The sequence below is a fragment of the Phaseolus vulgaris genome, chromosome 4 (assembly GCF_051622355.1).
Source record: "Phaseolus vulgaris cultivar YP4 chromosome 4, ASM5162235v1, whole genome shotgun sequence".
Lineage (NCBI taxonomy): Eukaryota > Viridiplantae > Streptophyta > Magnoliopsida > Fabales > Fabaceae > Phaseolus > Phaseolus vulgaris.
In genome coordinates this window covers 14,833,904-14,854,561 of record NC_143501.1, presented here as the reverse complement: position 1 = coordinate 14,854,561, position 20,658 = coordinate 14,833,904, and the positions used below count along the sequence as shown (strand labels likewise).

General features: G+C 32.8%; 1 pseudogene; it reads right to left on the bottom strand.

The window, feature by feature from the left end:
* Positions 1-315: 315 nt before the first annotated feature.
* LOC137838314 (uncharacterized) lies at positions 316-9,832 on the bottom strand (annotated as a pseudogene).
* Between the last annotated feature and the right edge of the window lie 10,826 nt (positions 9,833-20,658).

The following is a 20,658-nucleotide window of genomic DNA, read 5'->3' as shown; positions in this document are numbered from 1 at the left end:
TTTGATTGAATAAAGAATTGTTGCACAAATTCAACCTCAATTTGCTTCTTATGTCTTTCCTAGTTAGCACTTTTGTGAGTGCTTTAGCAGGGAACCTCTTAGGAGTTGGCCCAATGTAGTCAAACTCGTAACTCGTACGAGTATCGGGAAGGAGCTAAAAGATCGTAACTCGAGAATTGTAACTCGACTCTTAAGAGTCACTAACATATGAAAAATAATATTCAATACATAACACAACTGAAAATAGTTTCATAAATCATAAATTGTTCATACAAAAAACAACTAAGTTCACAAATATCTAATACAAATAAAGTATCAAAGGAAATCCTTCATATTAATTGAAGGATAATCATCATCCTCTTCTACTACAATATCTTCATTTTCATTAATGTTATCTATGCCATGACCTTCATCATCCGCAACAATTGGAGGAACCTCTAAATCATCCATAGGTTCAACTTCTCCAACTTCAACCAAATCATCCATAAGTTCAATATCATTTGCTTCATTATCTTCCACTGTCCATTCATCATCAGAGGCAAACTCATCAATGTTGTAGTTTTTTGTGTTCCTAACATCCTTCTTCTTCACAATCTTGAATTAGCCATCACGAAGACTACAACATTCATGGTCTTCTGGTGTAAACCGTTTCTTTTTTTGGTGTGGACCTAAATAATTATAAATCACAAATTTATCCCTTCATAAATTCTAATTATAAAATGAACTTATAAATTTAAATGCTTACCCTTTCAAATGTACTCCAATTGCGCTCACACCCAGATGAACTACAAGTCAAACTCAAAACTCTAACTGCAAATCTTTGTAGTTCTAGAAGTGCATCACCATATTGTTCCCACCACTGTGCTGGAGTTTTTGTTTTGAGTGCACGTTGAGCTATTTCACTACCCAAAAATCCAGATTTGCTCTTAAAACTCTCAATTTGGGCATCAATCTTAGTTCTCTCATCAATGTCTCATCCCATCCTCTCTAAATATTCATACATTCCCTGTTTCACCTCATAATCAGCTTTAAATTCCAAATGATGGCAATATGGGATTAAGATAATAGTCTGCAGCATGTAATGGCCTATGCAATTGGTTGTCCCATCTTTGATCAATGATTTCTCAAAGGGGAGTGTAACTAAGTAAGATAAAAGTAAATAAATTAATATAGAAAACAAAGTTTATATTTCTAAAAAAATTAGGAATAAAATAAAAGTGAAAGGTAATTAGTTATTTAACTTTTACTAACTCCATTGAAAAGACTTTGTATCTTCTCTTTAGCAAGATCCATCTCTTCATAAATAAATCCCATGGCTGGTTTTTCATCTGAATCCACCATGCGCAACACCTTAATTAGGGGAAGAGCACCCCTCAAACAATTCAAAATATTTGACCATAATTCCTTATTCAATACCAAATTTTCAACAAGCATTCCATCTCTAGTCTTTACACACTAACTAGATTGCCACTCCTTAGATGTAAACATCCTAATAAGTGATTTCTTATTCTCATTTAAACATTCCAAAGTTAAATAAGAAGTGACAAAACGAGTATTAGCTGGTCTTATCAAATCTATCCCTTCAGTATGTTTATGCAACAAGCAAATAAAACTAGTTCTTGAATATATGTAAGTTGTGATTTTCTTACCATTGGATATGGTCTCTTGATGGAGTGGTATTTTCTTCTCAAAATCTTCCAATATTAAATCAATGTAATGTGTTGCGCATGGTATCCAATAATTTTTTTTTCTCTTTTGCATTAAGAGATCTCCAACTGCTTTGTAATTTTCTGAATTATCAGTTACAATATGGATTACATTATATTCCCCAACCTCTTCAACAACATCATCCATCATCTTGAAAAATTTGTTAACTGTCTTGGATATGTCAGAAGCATCAATCGACTTCAAAAAAAAGTCCCCTTTGGACTATTTACAAGAAAATTTAGTATGGTTCTTCTCTTCCTATCAGTCCATTCATTAGTCATTATTGTACAACCATTTTTTTTTCAACATAATCTATCTTCTTCCAATATTTGATTGATTTTTTCAACCTGTTGCTTCAAAAATTTCACCCTGATTTCATGGTATGATGGTGGCTTAATTCCAGGACCATGTTTGGCAATCATTTCAACCATTTTAGTGAACTCTTCACTCCTTGCTACATTAAATGGAATAACATTGTTGTAGAAAAATAAAGCAATTTTTGTTGACATGCATCTTCCCTCTCACTTTTCTTGAAGATGGAATTGATAGTACTTTGACTTCCCCTTCTCTTGAAAATACTTGATGACTCACCCCCCACACTCTCTTCTTGAGAAAGTCTTTTTCTAAAATTTTCAGAATCACCCACATTGCTTTCCAAGTCTACTATGAACATATATTTCTTGATTAAATTTTGCTACAACATTGAAACAATACCCAACATTAATTTTTTAACTTCTTCTAGGACAACAAGACATGCTCCAACATCCTTTGAAGTGCATGCAAGATAATGCTTTAGTCTATAGATACCCCCAGTTAAAATCTTCTCACAATATTTACACTTCACGTTTCTTGATTTTCCATTAATAGAAACACAATGATTCCAAGTAGAGCCTTTTTTTACACTTCCTTTTTTTTTTTGTATTGTCCCCACTTCCTGAATCCATAATAGAAGGCACTATCGTAGAGAAGAAAAAAATAGAACCAGGATTGTGATGGAGAATAAGAGAGAAGAGAAGGGGAAAACGGGAGCAGTGGCGTTCGCGGAGGCCACAATGGCGTTTGTGGAGGCGGAGGCGGCGTCGGCATCGCGAGCGGCGGAGGCGTTCGTAATTGGTGGCGGTGGCGTTCGTGATCGGCGGCGGCATCGCGATTCACGACGATGATGTTCTATGGTGCGGTACTGTGCTCTCTAGGGTTTCTTATTTTTTACTCTTTACTCTAAAAAGTACACATTGGGTCGCACCAGGTTAAAACATTTTAGGGTTTATTTTAGGTTAAACAATGTACCGCGCTACAGTACGAGGCGGCTCGGAGACGACCTCCGAGGGAGCGATGTAGCGAGCTCCACGGCGACGCGGTGCGATTTGCTCTGGCACCGATCCACCGTTCGAGTCAACTCGTTTTTTGGCTCCAAAATCGCTGCATCGTCCGTTTTTGCGAGTTTACTCGTGTTTTTAACTACATTGAGTTGGTTGAACATCTCTTAAGCTTCATTATCATTCTCCATACACCAATACTTCACGGTTTATTTCACTCATTTTAGCCATCAAATCCTACCAATTTCGTACCCCAAAAATATAAAACAAAAGAGACAAAGTCATGCAAACTAGGATTACATCAATTGGTGTCTAGATTGGTTGTCTTCAAGAGATAAGGATTTTGTTTTTCAATTTGCTTCTTTTCCACTCACTATTTTTTATATCTTGAATGTTTTTTATTTGTTTCCACCATTTAATTGTTATTTTGTTTAGTTTAATCGATTCAAAATGCTTAATTCTACTTAAATTGTCTATTCTTGTGTAGTAGGACTTCTATTTGTGTTTGCTTGTGTTTTTTTTTTTCAATTTTTTTAGTCTTCTTTCAATTTTATTCAGTACATTCAGTTTATGATGTTTTATTTTTAGTTTTTAATCCATTACATGTTGTCATAAGTCATGTTATTTCCCTTTATGTCATAAGATTCAACTATTACTTTGATTCAATTTTAGTTTCTTTTTTTTTGTAGACCATAGGGTGTTTGTCATATTGTGCCTTTTGTGTGCTTTTCTTTTTCTGAAATTTTGAATCTCTTATCTAGTTAGTAGATCATTAACAAGTTAATTAGAGTTAGGTTTCCATAATGTCTTAAAGTTTCAATTCATTTTATTTGAATTTCTTAGGTTTCTTCAAATCTACTCGTTTTTAGAAATTCTAAATTGGCAGGAAAAGTCATATCAATTCCTATATTGTGAGTTTTGATCTAAAAATCATATCAATTCCTATATTGTGAGTTTTGATCTAAAAATTTTATGCCGAGTTCATATATGTGTGAAGAATATTTTCCTAAACTTTCATAAAAAAATTTAAAGTTAAAAAAAGATATAAATCTCGAAAGGACAAGAACTCGGATTCAAAAGGCTCAACAAATTTCATAGCGTCAGGGAACAACATTGTTGTTAAATTTATCATTTTTCCTGTAAAAAGCGATTTGATATGAAATTCTTTTTTTTTTTGTTCTAAGTGGATTGAAGTTTCTGTAAAAAATATTTAAGACCAAATCACTTATGGAAAAAAAGTTATAAAACAAACAAGTGCATAAAAAAATTAATTCTAAAATTTTTTGTTCTGAAATTTATTCTAGTGCTATTGTTAGGTTTTGTATTTGAGTGCTTACTGTTTTTGTTAGCTTTAATTATTGATTTGCTTCTTAAAATACTCCTTGCAGTTATCATAATAGCAATTATCATAATAGTTCCATTAGAATTTAACAATTTTTTTTTAATTGAGCTTTTCTTGATTTCTATTTGTTGGCCTCCTAAGGTGACTTTCATCTTGTTTGGAATTGTGTGTTAGAAGTTGTGAAAGATAATTTCAATTTAATGATTCCTTGTTAAAGACTTGCAAACAGTGCATAAAATTGGAAAGGGCAGCAACTAAAGATGGAAAATCAAGACCATATAAAGTGAAGGAAGAATTGACAACTTGAAGAAAATAAAGAAAATCATTAAAAATTGTAGTAATAGTAGCTTTGTATCACTCAACCTTTTTGTTTAAGTTTATTTTCTTTGCTTATTTTTCTTACATTAGTTGGTTGGGAAAATTCTTCCAAAGCAATCCCATTTAAAAATATTGTAATAGTCAAATATGTTCATTAGTAGGTGAAAGAGTGTCAAGGGGCTCAAAGTGTCACTTGTACTTTCACATGGGACACATATAGTTTACTTTCTCCTTTTTTGTTTTTCTTTAATTCATTTGTGTTTAATTTCTTGCTTTCTTTTATTCTTTAAAGTCTCCATGATATCTAGGTGATTGTTCTCCATTTGTAGTTGATATTCTTTTGATCACTAGGACACCTTGCACACACCACATTTAGGAAATAAAATTGTTTTTAAGTTTCTTTTGAGAGGAATTTGTTAAGAATACCTGAGGTAAGCTTTGGCTAAGGAAAGACTTGGTATTTAAGTAGTCCTAGTGACTCACCACTCTTCCCTGAGTGAAGTTGGAGAAAGTTTGACTTGTTGACCTTGATTGGAACTCCACCAAATCTAAAACCTATTTCTAAAAACCATATCTTTTTTATTTCAAAATGGGCCATAACCATGCATCTAGTGTTTGATAAGTGGCTAATTCAGTAATATTTCATATTAAAATATAGGCACTTATGAGTATTAATTGCTAAAATATATATAAAATAATCCTTAATTTATGAATTTATACCTTTTTACATATTTTATGATCTTGATTTGAATAAGAACATTTTATTTCCAAATTTGGTGTTAATTTCATATTTTTAGGGAAGAATGGAGATAACTGGGCTAAAGAGGAATAATATAAGCTAAAAGGAGAAAATTGGAAAGCCCTAGAACGCACAAAAGCATAGAAACACCAAATCAACATCAAAGCTATATCTCGCTTGAGCGAGAGAGTGCCAAAAACACTGGGCCATTTTATGTTTTAATCAACAAGCCCATTAACGCGACACAAGAAGTCACCTAACCCTAGCAAATTAGGTTAAATAGGGGGCTTGAGGCATAACCCTAGTGTGCAAAATTGAGAGGAAAACACCATTGAGTGACTTGTAACCCAATTGGAGAATAAAAGGTGTTACAAGATGTGTGGCTAATTCTACCTTTTATGATTGGGAGTAATGTGTTCAAACTCTTATGTATTGGGGTGATATCATAACATAATATAATGTTCTTGATTGATTATTGGTATTATTGTTTTGCTTCTAATTCTTGATCTAGAATCTTAAATTTGACTGAAAGTGTTTTTAGGGTTCTGACCTAAACAATAATACTTAACATATTTGAGTGCTAGGAATAGACTTGAAATGTTAATTGCTATTAACGTCTAATCTTAAAAGATAAGTTGTTTTTATAAATATGTGAGAAATCATTATTTAGGAAGCATCTTAATAATTTTATATGTGAGGAATCGATATAAATGATTTTTATACGGGCATCAATATCAATCAAAGACACAATATTGTCATGCTAATCAAAATACATAAGAGTGGGAAAGAAGAAACCTAATCCCTATTTTCCAACTTGAAGCAACCAATTCTTGCCTGTTTTCTTATTAATCATTGCCAACACTATTGATCAAGAGTGATCATGTGCTTTGAAGACTCCAAATCCAAGGTGTTTGATGAAAGGTTGGTGTTGTTGTTGTGTTTGGGTGGGATCTGGGTAGAATAGAGTGTGATCCACTCATTTGTTGAATCTAAAACTGATGTGATTTAAAACCTTTTTGAAATCAAGTGTTTTTCCAACTAAGTGAAAAACAACCTGTTGTTTTTTCGAATCAACCGGTTGTTTTGCTCTTAGGAGTTTTGAAAAAGGTTGAAAACTATTTGGTTTGGTTGACTTAACTGTCAAGCCAAAATAATCGGTTGTTTCGTGGTTTCAAGCGATTGTTTCTTTGAAAATCCTAACAGAATTCAGTTTTGAATGGTGAATCTGTTTAAAATGTTTTCTAACTGAATACACTCCTTCATTAATTGCTTTGACCAATCTTTGGAAAATATAAATGGTTTGTTTATGTTTTCAAATAAGAAAAAAAATAGTTTTGAGAAATTCAGTTTGACAGATTTGATTCTAAGATTTCAAGATTCATATCAAGCTTTGGATTTTCAAGAGAGAGTGGAATAGGATTGCAATTGTATTCAATTCAGATTGTACTTTGAACAGGTGTAATCCTTTCTAAACCTACTGTATTTCTGATGTTGTGTTGTCAAGGAGTATTGTGTGTTTTTGAGGTGTTCAAGATCAATACTCTTGGTGTGGTTTTCCAAAGGTAGTGTGTTTCTTGAAGGGTTCAAGGTCACTACTTTGGTGGTTTGTCTTTTGTAATCTAGTTTGATTGCTTAGTGGATTACCCAGTGAATTTCTGGGGGCTGAATGTAGTTCATGGCTTAAGAGTGAACCAATATAAACTGTTTGTGTGTTTCTCTCTTACCCAAAACTCATTTAAATTCTGTTTTAAAGCTTAACTGATATAAACAATCGATTGTTTTTCTGTGTATTGCTGTATAACTGCTTGAGTTCTTGGCTAACTTGATTCCTGTTCTAGATTTATACAAAGAATTTCATTAAATCTGAAAAAGTTTTCAAAAACCCCTTTTAAACAATTCACCCCCCTCTTGTTTAAGACCATATTTTCTAACAAACACAACCACTTTCAACACACTTTTTATTGTTCTGTTTTATATTTAGCGAATATTTTACTTGATTATTCAATTGTTCCTTGTGGGATTGATATCCGTCCTTAGGGACATATTATTACTTCTGACAACGTGGTGCACTTGCTGTAAAAAGTCATCAATGTTCAAGGAAGTAATAGGGAACAAGAAGAGGGTTGTGGGTGGAGAGAGGAACTTGGCTTTTTAAAATAAAATTTAGAAAATCAAATAGAGAAGACAAATAGAAAATTTGATGAGTTTAGAAATGAATTAAGATATGAAAGAAATGTTTGCATTAATAAGTCTCAATAAGGGCAAAGGGATTGAAGAAGAAGAACATAAACGTACAAGAAGCCCTGAGTATGATGAACAATTTGAGAGTAGATATAACCATGATTATAATGAAGAACCATACCAAAGACATCATCATAGGCATAAGCATGAAACTTTTTCAAGAGAATATAGGGTAGACCTTTCGCATTTTTATAGAAAAATGATCTAGAAGAATTTTTAGATTGAGAGATGAGGGTATAAAATATTTTTAATAGCCAACATGTTGAGGATGATAGAAATTGTTTTAGCTTTCAGGGACTAGCCATGTATTGTGGACTATTTTAATAATGGACCCTGCTGTTAACATTAAACATTGGAATGAACTCAAATATTCCCTTAGAAAATGTCATATTCCCTTTTATTATAAAAGAGAGTTGACGTAACAACTTCAAAGGCTTCAATAGAGAGATACAACTATAGAGGAATATAAGCAGAAAATGAAGTACTTATGTTGAGGGCAGGAATAAGGGAAAAGCCTAGAAAAACCATTGACAAATTTAAGAATGGTCTAAACCTAGAAATCCCAGATAAGGTTAAATTTTTACCTTTTGATGATTTGGTTCATTTTTGTATTAGGATAGAACAACAACTCAAGAGAAGGTATGCTTTTAATGAAGATTATCCTAACACATACTATTCTAGGAGAGTGTTTAAGAGGGAGGTTTACCCCTCCAAGTCTAGGTATGAAAGGTCACGAGAGGAAGAAAGAGAAAGAAAAATAGAAAAGGAAAAAAAGGAAAAGTCTTTGTCTGGAGCTGACCCATATATTGATAACATTTTACCTTCTATTAACAAATCTTGTGAAGAAGTGCTTAAAGCAAAATCTGTGTTTGGATTTGAATGAGATATAGATATAGATTGTTCCTCCCCAGAAAAGACAAGTGAAGGTTTGATTGAAAAAGAAAAAGAAGTGGAAACCAAAAAGGAAGAAGGGTATCTTATGACACCCCTTACAAACATAGCCAAGAAATCCTTAAAGAGGATTTCAATACTTTGAACTCTTCTTTTCAATTAGATAATAATGTTAATTCTTCTTCACAAAAATCTCAAAAACAACATTTGTGATTTTGTTGCCTAGTTTAGACAAAGAACAATACAAAGTGAACAAAAATATTTTTGAAAAGGATCCTATTTTCAAAACTTTTATAAAAATAAAAGGCCTTATTTTTGTTATGTTTTATTTTTCTTTTAAACAAACTTGTTCCATGTTTGTTTGATGTTTATTGTAAAGTTGGATCTGTCACATTCCATGAGACACAATATAGGTTAAAAGGTCATTAAGAAATTGCTTGCCATACAAAACAATCGTCTAAGTAATCATCATTAGACAATATTTACAAAAAGTGTTAAGTTACTAAAACACAATCAAACCCTCCCTTCTTGTGTTTCTTGTTTTCTATATTTGGTATCAAGGCTCAACCTCTAAAGGGTTGAATTCCTGAAAACGTCTAGAGGAAAAGATCCAACCCGACACACATGGAACAACATATGATAGCTGAGGGAGTATCCATTACAAGGACTCCAACATTCTTGGGTACTAGATAAGATGGAAATGTACATAAAGTCAATGAATTATCAATTATAGTATATCATAGCAAAAAGGTGATATAGAAATCAAGGCTTCAAAGGAAGACTAGACACAAGTTGAGTTCAATGAGACACAACTCAACAACAAAGCTAAGCACACTTCAATGTGCACTATCAAAATATGAATATAAGAAGAATGTTGGTTAAAGTTAGTTAAGGAGATATGAGACTCCTTGAAGATCAATGATAAGTGCCAAATTTTAGTAATATTTCATATTAAAATATAGACACTTATGAGTATTAATTGCTAAAATAAGTATACAATAACCCCTAATTTAAGAATTTATACATTTTTACACATTTTATGATTTTAATTTGAATAAGAAAGATTTATTTCCAAATTTGTGTTAATTTCAAGATTCTAGGTAAGAATGGAGATAATTGGGTAAAAGGAAACTATACAAAGCTAAAAAGAGAAAGTTGGAATGCATCAACACTCACCACAGTTGCCCAAATTCGCAAAAAGCCAAGATGCCACCAGTGGATCTTGCTCAAGCGAGTAGAATCTCGCTTGAGCGAGATAACACCAATAACGTTGGGCATTTTTACGTTTTACTTGCCCAAGTGAGCCCATTAGCCCCAAAGCGAGAAGTCACTTAAGCCTAAACAAATTAGGTTAAATGGGAGGCTTGAGACACAACCCTAATGTGGAAGATTGAGAGGAAAACACCATTGAGTGACTCGTAACCCAATTATTATTCTTATTTTAATAATAATAATATTTTTATTTATTAATATTATGATTACTACTATTAACAGTATTAATTCTATTACTAATAATAATAATTAATAATTAATAATGTTAATAATAACTAATAATATTAATATGGCTAATAATAATAATAATATTAATATTAATTATATTAAAAATATTAAAAATAATTAATAAATATAATATTAATTTATATTATTATTATTAGTCTTATTATTATTTTCTTAATCAGTATTATTATTATAGATAGTTACTAGTAAATATTAAAAAGAGATATTGATTCACACCAAATTCTCATCTGTTAGGAAAAAGATGAAGCCCTCCCGCACTGGCTTCTTGCATTTGCAACACACGTTTCATCTTTCCACGACCCCTTCCTCTATATTTACCTGATGCAAATTTTGAACAAACCGAATGTGAGTTCCGATAGGTACTCTGATAAAAAGTCTTGCAACACATGTAAAACACAACAAATAGAAGGTTTTTTTAATTATTCAATAAACATTTTGAGAACATTAATTATACGTTTTTGGTTTAAATCAATTATTATTTACTCGACTTATTCTCCTTATCCTAATTAATTTTTTTTAAATAAAAGTTTTCATGTTAGATATCACTATGCAACTTGACATCTCAGTTATGCTGACACCTCAAGTAACAACAATCATTTGCTATCACATGAAACAAAATATTATTAAAAAAAAATAAAAAGATATGGGAGACTAGACCAAAACTCATATGTTAACAAAAACAATCTATTCATAAAGAATTCTAAGAATAGACTATATGGTAGCCTATTATACCAATGAAAAGATTATCTATGAACAGACACACATTTTTTTCATGAAAAAATGAGTAACTCAAAACTTGATTTTATAATTAAGACAAGTATTTCATCGATTACGATGCATTCAAGAAACATTAATCCTAGTAGTAAACCCAACACAAACCAAAGCAGAATCACATTCTAACTAGACATTAGTAAGTCTCATCTTTTGAGGTTCCTCCATAACCTGTATAATCCCATAAAAGTCAGCAATCAGAATAGTCTAAACTAAAAAAAAATGCAGACAAAGAATTAAAGGGTTTTTTAAAGTACTATAGTTGAGTTGGTTCCATTGATAAATATTTTTTTTAGAACTCAGATTAGATTCTGTAGTGACGATTTCTGTCATAGAGTGTTTTCTTCACCCATATGAATTTTGAAATTACACACAATATACCTGCTTGAAGAATTCAAGCCCTTCCACTTAAACTAACACATGTTGGAAATACACTATACTTTTTCTCCATTAACTTTAATGAAAATGCTAACAAGCCCTAATCAAGGAACTAAAAAAGGAAAAATGATCATAATTAAGAGATATTATTTCCAACACGTCTTGCTGTAATGTTTTAATACAGTCACATCAAAACTTCTATTTATTAATTCATGAATTAGTGCTCCCAAGACACTTATTTAAGTAATTTGACTTTACAGCAAAAAAAATAAAATCCCACTACTTATATTGCCGTTAATTTATCATATTAAGTAGAAAAAACAAGGATTAGGTTCATATCCATTGTAATTAACGAAAAGCTGATACGAAAAATATAGCGATTAATTTTCTAATACACTTTTTTTATTGATTGAATTTTATAGAAATTAAAAAATGTGAATTCTATTTCTTATTTAATTGTTTTTTTATAATTTTGTGGTTTATAATAATTTTTAGCCAATCATAAAGTATGTGTAAAAAAGAATTATTTAGAAAAGGTAAATAATTTATCATATATTTAAATATGTAATTTAATGATAATTTATATCTCAAAAAAGGGAATTTTTTTACTTAATCCTGGATATATGTAAAGATTGATCATAAATTTTACTATTCATAGTTAAATTTATCCTCACCAATACAACTTAGCCTCATATTGATTCTTAAAATTACAATTTGGTAATAAATTATATGTTTAAATGAGTTTCTTCACAATAACTTCTAAAAGAGAGATTTGGGAAGAGATTAAAATTAAAATTTCTTCCCAAACTATAATTATATTATGTGTAAACTAATTTATAAAAATTATCTTACATAATTTCTTTAAATTTTTTTTTAACTTGTATATTTTAACTAGAGAATTTGTTTTCTTGATTAGAAGTTCTTATAAAGAAACTCTTTCATACACAACCACAATTAGTTTACAAAACCTCATCGTAGGATGTCATTGTGCACTTTTTACACATATGAATTAAAAATTTAGAGAACCTTCTTATAACATAAGTTCCTTTTAAGAGAAAAATAAAATAAAATAAAAATTTATTTATTTATTTATAAGCTAAAACTAGTACATAAGAACTCTTTTATAACTTTTTAAAAAATTTATTTTTAAATTATGTATGAAAAAGTTAAACATATTTACCACTTATTATTTAATATCATGAGTTGCAGAGAAACTCACCTGAATAATCCTAACTCTTTAAAAAGAACATATTAGCAATGATGTGGATGACATCACATGGTCCTCATCCAAGGGTGGAGAATGATTGAATGAAGGAGGCATGGTCTTAGGTATTAATTAGGTCTTAGATGTTTCCTCATATGCTCCTTAGGGACCAAGCATAGAATAGAAGGATCATCATTCACGCTCTACGTCACAAAAACGTCACCCATTTTTAGGGTTACTATGGTTTGGTTTTGCTTCGTGGTTGTGTTTCGTTCAACAAAAGTCAAACAGTTTTAAGAACAAGTTAAAAAGCTTCCAAGGCTTCCATTGCAATCCAAACCCCATTTTCTATATTTTGTGTCATAATATTATTTATCATCAACTAGTAGGCTAAAACTTAGAAGGGCCCACATGTTTTGCTTAATTACTTAGATTTTTGTCCAAAAAGATAGACTATATGCAAATATATATTTAAGATTTAAACTAAAAAAATAGCAATAATGATGAATAATGACGTGGAGAAAATTATTAAATAAAATTAAATTAGATATATTTTAAAGATTAAAAAAATTATTTAATAGTTTCTATTATAAATAAATGTTTTTTTAAATTGATATAATTAATTAATTAATTATCAAATATGTAAAATGTTGTTAGCTAATTAGATATTAATTTAAAAATTATTTATTAATAATATAAATTATTTTATATTAATAATTTTTTAATTTTTAAATAATATATAATTTAGTTAATGTGATAATTAATTATTTTCTATTTTTAAAATTAGTTTTTATTTTTGTAGTGATTTAATGATTTGATTGTTATTTATTTTGGTGAGAAAGTTAGAATCCCAATATACATATAATATAGACATATTATATGTGTGAGTAGTGTGGTAGGAGTAGAAAGACAATGAAGTTGCTGTTGAATAAAAAAAGGAAGCTTTAGCGGAATTTATTCCGAATCATGTGGTGGGGTTTGATTATTGTCTCTTAACTTCTGAGGGTACGTCATGACTCATGTGCCACCATTGGCCACACATTTCACTACGCGTACCACATTTTAATTCTTCTACTTAACCTATATTTAGATTTCAATTTAGAACATCCAATTAGATTCTTCATTTTTCCATGTCATGTGAATGGAATTTTTCGGATATTATAAGAAAAACAGATTTTGCTCTTATCCAAATCATTTTGAGTCTCTAGAACTTTTCTTTTGTTAAATGATAAAAATAAAAATAGGTCATTATATGATTAAATTAAGAAGAACAATGTTAGTAATTTTATATAGGAGAGTAACAAAATATTTATTACCTTCTTTATTATTTTAGTTACTACACTAGTATAATGATTTACAATGGTATTAACATCTTGTAATAAGTTTGATTCCACTAGTTAATATATTATGAATATTTTGATCCTTTTCTCGTAAGGTGCAGATCAAATAAGTCATCATGCAATGGTAGATGTGTATCCAAGGGATGTTGTTCAATGTCACAGTAAGATCCAAGTGTTGGTTTTTAGATAGTAGGGATCTAGGCCTAAGCCACACCAACTTTTGGTGAGAGTTTATTATTTATTTATTTTGTATGCAAGTGTAGAAAAAAAGAAGGTATAGTTTTAGTTTCTCATGAATGCTTAGGTGTTATGTTTGATGTTCCATTTAATCTAATATACTATTTCATAGATATAATATATTATATAATCTTGTAACATTAAGTTTCAAAATAATATTTACAAAAGGTGTAGAAAATTAAAAGTATTTTATCATTGGAGCTTATCTATTATTATCTCTAATATAGTAGGCTCTTAAATTAAGTACTATCATAATCGTTTAGATACACTACTACAAGAAATAGTGATGGTAGAGTCCCTAAAAGAGCGACGCAACGAGCAAAAAAGAGATGCTCTATGGAGCTATAGTGGGCATAGCATTCCAATATAAATGAAAGCTAATCTTTTTGTAGTTATGCACTAGAGATGACCTATGCAATGTCCTAGCCTATGTAAATGTCGTTTGGGAAGTGATTGAGTTGCAGTTATTAGTGAGATTTGGAGGCGTAAGAACAAACACATATTTAAAGGAAGAGTGATTGATCATTCTGAAATTTTTTCTTTGGTTCAACTAAAGGTTTGGTCCTGAATTACATCTAAATTTGCTTTTGCTTGTTTTTCTTTTTCTGATTCGTGTATTGATCTGATGACTTGTTTGTCTTTGTTCAGCTTTTGTTAGTTTGAGTAGGTTGAGTTTATGGTGTCTCTCTATTACTTGCCCTTGTTGATTTGAGTTGACAACTTTTAGTAAGCTTTTAGAGTCTCTATCTTGAAAGGAGTATTTTTAAAAGGGTTGGATCACTCATAAAGTGGTTCATATTGATTTATTTTTTCTTGTTGATCAACAAATGCATTAGAGACGACCTTCAAGGGGACGCAAATTTGTAAGGTAGTGTTAGCTAAGCCTACATAAAGAAAAATATATTATTTAACTATATTGTAGGTTTGGAGGACACTAAAATAAATATAAAATTAAATAATTAAACTTAGCTTCATCATTGAGGACACTACACCAGAAAGCAAATATGAGTAAACTATCATTGGTGTCACGGTTGGGGACACTACGTGAGAGATAAATGTGAGTAAAATGCACTTAGTGTCGCCGTTGGGGACACTACAGTAAATGTGAGTAAACTACTTAGTGTCGTCATTGGGGACACTACATGGAAAATAAATGTGAGTAAACTGCGAAACAAAAACGCAATTTAGTGAAATGAAATAAAATACGCAATTTATTGAAATGAAATAAAATGAAACAAAAAAGTTATTTTTTGAAATTAAAAATGTTATTGTTTTTGGAGCTTTTGGACGCGCAATAAAAAGCAACATGAAATTAAAATCAAACCAAAGATATTAACTAATTGAATGCATGCGGTTACAATTATGTTTCATATTAATCACAATTTTAATAGGTGAGTTGAGAGTTATTAATTTAATATTTGTTTGCATGAATACTACTAAAATGTTTGAAAAATTTTAATATTTACTAATTTAAATGTTTGTTACTAATTAAAATCACATTAAAATGTCCGAGTTAATATTAAATTATTATTCATGATGATATATAAAATTTACTAATTAAAATTTAAAAGAAAAACTACCACGCAGCATAATAAGTTATTAACAAAATGTTATGTATTTTGTATTTACCTTAACGGTTTGAAGGTGCTTCCAAGGTTTCTATGCATCTTAATTATGAATATATGCTTGGGTAATTAGTGATATGAAGATATATGCTTGTGTTCTTGCCGACTGATCTGGATCGGACTTTGGTGGTGGATTTCGAGCTGACTTTTCTTTTTTGGCATTGTTGCTTTGGGATTCTAACAATTCAAGTGAGGGTAGCTCCACATGTTGACAAGACTCCGACAATCAAGTCAGTGAGAGCATATAACAATGAGTATTTGAGTATAGAATAATTGTATAGGTGTAGTATCACTAGATTCAAACTTACCTTTCTCAGAGTCTCGAACCCCTTTTATAGTATTCACCGGCCTCCCTTCAGGAGTTTAACAACATAAAGATATTTTGTTAATATATCCTTTATTTTAGGGGTGCGGGTAGAACATTATCTCTAACTGTTTTATTCTCATTAAATCTCAGAGTAATAGTTGTGGCTAGCTAATTCAGTTATTCCTTATGTTGTTTATACTTTAATTATCTTTTTAATACGGGTTACCAGCTGTTTGGGCCGACTTCTTGATGTATCATTAGGCTTAACACACTTAACAAAATTCTATTAAGGCAGTTAAAAAATAGTCGGTTGTTTTGTCAAAACAAACGATTGAATTGGTTTGACAGCAAAGTCAACCAAATTCAAATATGCCAAAACCAGTTTCAAAAACCTTAAGTATGAAACAACCGATTGAAACGATAAAACAACTGGTTGTGTTTCTGCTTCCTCATAAAATACTCTTTTCAAAAAGATTTGAATTAAATCAACTTTGGATTCAAACTAAGAGTGAATTAACAAATTCAAACTACCCCATAACACACCCAACTAAGCTACAATCAACCTTCAAGCAATCCATGGAGATTTGGAGTCATCAAAGCTCTTCTTCAACACACAGCCCCCAAGCCTCGAGCTTAGCTGAGCTTACCTGCACCGACGACTAACATGACGTTTCCCTTAGAGGATAGCTAGGATGCAGTTCTCGAAGTGTCTTTTGAAAAGACGTCTCACCATACAAACCCTGATGCATACACGTGGCTTACCATCAACAACAAGAAATCCTTACCGTTTAGACTTCTTATTTTTTTCAAAGTAACCCCTTTTCCCTCTTCGAACTCACCATTCTTCGCTCTTTCACCCCTGCGCAAAAACAAAACCTTTCATCTCCTTCGCCGCACCATCTTATCCCGTCGCGCCCCACTGGAAAAAACAGGTATGTTTCCAAAAAACTCTATCAAGTTGTAGTGATTCTGGTTTGTTATTGATTTTCAACTAGAACAATGCAATTTTTGTTTTATCTGGTTCTGTATATATTTTCCTGCGTAATGCTTCGTATTCTATTTCTGTTCATTTCTTAGTTCGCCTTCAACAATGGATTATAGCTCCGCCTACTCTTGGGCCAAAAAGGAACTGCTTAAAGAAACTTCCATTTTACCACCCGCTTGAAAATTAGAGAACTTAGGGAATCGGGGAGTGGCCTAAGCAAGAAAAATGAGAGTTTAGTGAAAGTTGTAGAGTGTAGGGAGGGTGAACTAGTATGTAGTGATGAATCGTCGGACTCCGACTGGCCTTGCTGCTTCTTCTATGCTACCTTTTTTACTAAAGTCTCATTGCGTCTTCCTCTGTCAATCTTTGAAAAAGAACTGTTAACCGAGCTAAACTTAGCTCCCGCTCAACTGCATTTGAAAATTTAGGCATTCATCCGAGGCTTCATTGTTCTATGTTCCCAGCTCAACATCTCATCAATTGTGGAAGTATTCTTCTACTTTTTTGAATTCAAACACTCTGGTCATCAATTATAAGCCTCTTTAAACGATGTTCCTAGGAAGGGTTTACTTACCCTTTTTTAGTCTTCCTACAAAACCTTCAAAGGCTGATTTGTCAAGGTCTGTACCTCGACCGGGGATCCATCTCTTATAGATGGTCTCCCTTTGTATTGGTCACCCAACCCCCGATTCTAAAGTCCTCGATGCCTGGAAGACCTGTCCCCACGAGAGAGAGGTATTTGCAAATTTCTGGAAAGCCTTAAGGACACTTTTGACACGCCAACGCTCTTGCAAAAGAATAATTCCCTAGTATACCTCTCTTTTATCTTTACCCTTCAAAAGGGACCCTGACTTCATTAATTCTGACACAAAGTTGTTTATTTGTATAGATAGTATGCTTTCTAATATTAGAAAAATCAAATTGGTCGAGCGTGCTAAGAACACGAGGGTGGTTGTGAAAAAGGAGTCTCTGTCGTCGAAGAAGAAGGCTCCGGCCAATGCCATTCGTGTCCAATCCGAACAGGACGAGCACACGACCTCAGGTCTCTTCTTCAAGAGGAAAAGGTTGCAGACAGTCCCCCCTCCGAGCACTCGTATTCAAATGGCTGGGCTCCTGGTCGTAATGTGCTAACCATCCAAGAGTGCGAAGTTGTGGGGAGTTCAAAAGGAAAATGGGATTCCAACTTCGATATCCCGGTGCATGGCGAATAATGTTTCTTACCAGAAGAGGATAAGGCTAGTCTAATGGTTCATGATGAAGATCATCTCCCCCAAGACTTTGAGAAACTTCTCATCCAGGCATTTGCCATAGCGTGTGATGGAAGAGGGCCCAGCTCAACCTCCCATGAAAGACAAGAGCCAAGTCAAGAGCGTCTAGAGCCAAGCCAAGAGGGTCTAGGCCCAAGGGAGGAGCGTCTAGGACCAATTACTAGGTCCATGGCCAAGAAAATCCATGAAGACTTGGACCAAGCTACGGATGGAAGAGAGAGCTATTTGTATATGCTACATGAAGGCCCATCAAGAGTAGCTTAGCATTAGTTGTGGTGTAAATAGCACAAACTTGATTCCATGAGGATTTGACCTAGATTTGCTACGTTTCTAGAAGGTTTCCTTCTCTAGGGTCGGCCATGTGCCATGAGTACCTTGTGATGTCATTTAGGTTTCATTTGGATTGCATTTGCTTATCATTAGGGTTAACCTTTATGGTCCAACTTAGCCTATAAAAGGAGGAGCCAATATTATGTATTTTCAAGATTGAATAGAGTATTGTTATGCTGCCAATTTTGTGCCATACACTACTCCTTGCCTAGCATCTAGGTTTTAATCTTTACTTCATCACCTTCAAAGGGGCTGGCCGAACCTCCCCAATTCCCCACTCTCATGCACCTTCAAGGTACCCATACTTCTTAGGAAGGCCTTGCTCATCTCCTCCACAAGCTTCCGCAAGTTTCATCACCAAAACTCAAAGAAGAGCTCATAGGAATGCCATCAGCGTGCTTAGTTAATATCAAGGCCAAGGATTGGAAAAAAGTTGAAGACAGGAGGGTTCGACAGACTACCGAACTCAACCAGGAAGTTGAATGCCTCCGTGCTGAGGTGGACTGTTTGGGCTTGGAGTTGGGCAACAAGACCTAAGAGGGACTCATTTTGGCCGAAGAGAAGAGCAAACTCTCCAACGAGATTGAAGGTTTGAAGAAAGAGAAGGAGAAGGAGTTCTGCAAAATGGTTGATTCTTTTAAGGATGATGCGACCCAATCATACATTGTTGGGTTTGAGACCGCCTTAGAACAGGCAGCCATCGTCCACCCCATAGTGGACTTCTCAGAGCTGAACCCAGGCAAGATCATAGTTGATGGGAAGCTAGTGGAGGACTCCTAGTTCTAAATTTGATGAACCATGTTTTATCCGTACCTTTAATATTGGAGCATATTAGCCATTTTGTTTATCTCTCTTAATCATGTGTTTGATGTTGAACTCAGACACTCTTAAGAGTATTTATCATTTTCTATAACTTAACTCACGATCTTTCCTGAACCATGCCTTACTCGAAAGTTTAATAGTCTACTTGTAAACATATAAATGCATGTCGAAGAGTTCTGTGAATAAACGACTTCGCATACCAAACGCAATTAAACATATTACGAATATACCAACCTGAATGAAGTGAAACGTATAAAGCGACGAGAATAGCTTTCAATCTTCTAGGTAAACCGAATCACTTGTTGCTTCAACTTTACCGGTATTACGGGTTATCTTGACATTATGGCACACGAATTGTCGAACAAGTTTACCTTATGGTTCAGTCACAATGGTATATCGCTGTTGGTATTACTCATAGTCACCCAACACTGAGTGTTGAAGCTTTTCAATCCCCTGAGCTCCATTTTCTTATGGTGCGCCTACTCGGGTAACTACGTCTGCTCCGAGTTAATCTCACAGCGCGCCTACTTGGTAACTTATGACTCTTCCAAGTTAGGTCGTCCTATCATGCGCCTTCTCTAGTAGTAACTACATTTGTGATGTGCGTTGATTTTAGATTTAGCCATTTTAGATGTGACACTTTACTTAGGATTGAGATTTTAGAAATTATATGGTGAGAACCCAAAGAAGATCCCCACTAGACACGAACTTAACCAATTGGTTAAGTAAGTGTGAAGGTTCACTTCTAGAGGGCAAAGGAAAAATACAAGTATGTGGTGATTGATGTTGAAGGGTGGAATTTAAATGAACATGGAAGGAAACATAAAACCATGATAGAAATCGAATTGACAATTGAGGAAAAATAAGAACATAAGAATACAAAGATACATGGAGTAATGGAAAGATGGAAGAGATGAAGGAAGGAAATGCTTATGTGATGGAAGAGAGTTGGTCACACCACTTAGAGTGTGGTCTTCCTCCAAGATAAGTGAGATGGCCACCACTTGAGAGTTGTCCAATCACTCAAAATGAGACCTAATGCTAAGAGAAAACAAGCCTCACAAACACCTTACGCAATTTGTGCAGAGTAAATTATTCAAGGAGTATGACACCCTATTCAAATTCAACGTGTCAAAATAGAAGGAGTATGACACCCTATTTATAGGAGATGGTGCCTTGGAAAACAAGAAGCAAGTGTAGGATGGGAAACCTAAAAATGGGGTTGCCTTTATGGTTTGACTAAGTAAAAATCACACCTTAGGCTTGTTCTTCTAGAAACTAGATAAAAAAACAAGCTAAAATGATTACTACACACCCAT